Genomic DNA, 2,552 nt, shown 5'->3' on the forward strand with positions numbered 1-2,552 from the left:
ATATTTAACATTTCTCTTGCTAGAGAAACTCAAATCAGTATCTTCAGGTTGAGGGACTTTCTCCGTGATGATGGTTCCTTCGTAAGGTTTATGTACCGTGTGCTTAAATCAGGTTGGAATTAAGCCTTTTGCTGTGCCACGGAATGCCACGGTGCCATCCAAATACCCTGAGGATCCAAATCTTTGTCAAGACAGAGGCATGGGTAATAGCAGCAGCAGCAGATATATTTAAAGGTTCTGAAAGCTCTCTGTGCTTAGGAGTGCAAATCTCAGCATGACCCATAATAGCTGCATTTCTTTCTCTCTCCTCTCCTCCCTTCTCCCAACTCCTCCCTTCTCTTTCCTTTTCTCTCTCTCTTGTCCTCTCTCTCTCTCTCTGTTTCTCTCTCTGAGACCAATTCCTTTTAATGACTCTATTTCTCTCTCTCTCTCTCTCTCTCTCTCTCTCTCTCTTTCTCTCCCTCTGCCTAATTCCTTTTAATGACTACTCTTTTGTGAGAACCACCCCAATGGACCTATACTGCACACAGGGTAAACTCTTTCCCCTGAGCACCATAGGGGCCAGTGCATGGTTGAATCAGGGTAAGAATCCTTCCCCTGACCCTAATGTCACTCCTATCTTCATCCTAAGACACAGATAGGTCTGGGACATGACAGAAGACCCAGGGCCACATTAAGGAAAGATCCATCTCCATAGTTTTGTCTCTATTAGGTAAGTAATATAGAAACTTCTAAGTGAGGTTAGTAAGATCTCTAAGAAAAGATTGGAAAGACCCAATAAATGCAGCACAATGCAGCGCTGTCCAAAGTGCAAGCTTGCCATCACGCAGCAGAGCTGGAGCAAGAAAAGACACTGTTGATGCTGGTGGTCCCTGTCTCCACACCTCACTCACCGCAACAAGTGAGTGCTCTGCAGGAATAGGATGAGCTCTCACCTCAAAATTGGCTTATATATTAAGGCTGAAAATGCTACACATTCAAGAGCATATAAAAAGTTTTATTCTTCATATGGGTATCTCCCTTTCTGGAGGAAGCCTAGAAGCCTATATAAGCTGTTCTGCAATGTCATGAGAGGTCAAGGAAAGTGGCTGTTTTTTTTTTTAATTGTGGTTATGGTGTGAGTTCAGAGTGAGAGTTTCTACATATGTGAGGTTTGAATTCTCTTGCTGTCACTAAAGGAGGAAAGAGTCAGCCTTACTAAAAATTGAGATATCATTGACACATAGCATATTAGTTTCAGGCATACAACATAATGATTCAATATTTGTATATATTACAAAATAATGACCACACAGGTCTAGTTAAGACTGGTCACTGAACATAGTTACAAATTTTTTATTATAATGAGAACTTTTAGGATCTACTCTCTTAGGTGCTTTCAAATACAAAATATAATATTATTAATTATAGTCAACATGCTGTACATTACACACCCATGACGTTTTTATTTTATAACTGGAGGATCAAGCTTTCTTATCAAGTAGTCCAGATGTTGGCAGAAGGGGAAGAGGAAGAGGAGTGGTTGAAATTGGTAGTGGCCAGATATCACACACACACACATACACACAAAAATGGAATCAGACACTTTTTACATAACTCTTATAGTATGTTTATAAATAGTCCAAATCAAGAGAATTATTTGCACTGCATTTGGATAAAATAAAATACATTGGATTGCTTATTAGTGTCCTTTAATTAAAGAAACTAATAAAGAACTGTTTTTTCTTCTTGAGGGAGGAAGATATTTCTCATTGCTTTCCTTCATAGGAGGGAACTGATAGGTTACTATGTTTATGGAATTTTAAATCTATAAATAACATTTCTCCTCTAATTTCCCTAGCTCAGCTTTTCCAAAGGGATGCATGTAGTAACAGCTTAATGCAAATCCAATGTGAAAAGAGTTCTCAGAATAATGTTTGTCATAACCGAGAAATACCACAGAAAAAGTATGGTCTTCAATTGTGAATATTTTATTTATGAATTACTTAAATCCAAAATATAGACACACGGAAGGATACTTGTATACTTTTTTCATTTATACCAAACCTTCTTTATTTTCCAAAAGGTGTCTGTGCTCTGTGGAACCACAGAACATAACAGGTGTCTTGAAATTTCTCCTCCTGGGACTCTCAGATGATCCAGAACTGCAGCCTCTAATTTTTGGGCTCTTCCTGTCCATGTACCTGGTCACCATCCTGGGGAATCTGATCATCATCCTGATTGTCAGCTCTGACTCCCACCTCCACACCCCTATGTACTTCTTCCTCTCCATCCTGTCCATGGCTGATATTGGTTTTACTTCTACCACCATCCCCAAGATGATTTTGGACATTCAAACTCACAGCAGAGTCATTTCCTATGCTGGTTGCCTGATTCAATTGTCTTTTTTTTGTCTCTTTGTATGTCTGGACAGTACACTTCTAACTGTGATGGCCTATGACCGGTTTGTAGCTATTTGTTACCCCCTGCACTACCCGGTCATCATGAACCCCCGCCTCTGCAGCCTGCTGGTTCTAGGGTCCTTTTTGATTAGCCTTATGAACTCTCAGCTG

The 2,552-nt window shown here is 39.8% G+C and overlaps 1 pseudogene; it reads left to right on the forward strand.

Annotated features, from left to right (window-relative positions):
* Nucleotides 1-232, forward strand: part of LOC105309941 — a 7,840-nt pseudogene extending 7,608 nt beyond the window's left edge.
* The last annotated feature ends 2,320 nt before the right edge of the window (nt 233-2,552 follow it).

This window comes from Pteropus vampyrus, unplaced genomic scaffold (assembly GCF_000151845.1).
Source record: "Pteropus vampyrus isolate Shadow unplaced genomic scaffold, Pvam_2.0 Scaffold952, whole genome shotgun sequence".
In the NCBI taxonomy this organism is placed as follows: Eukaryota; Metazoa; Chordata; class Mammalia; order Chiroptera; family Pteropodidae; genus Pteropus; species Pteropus vampyrus.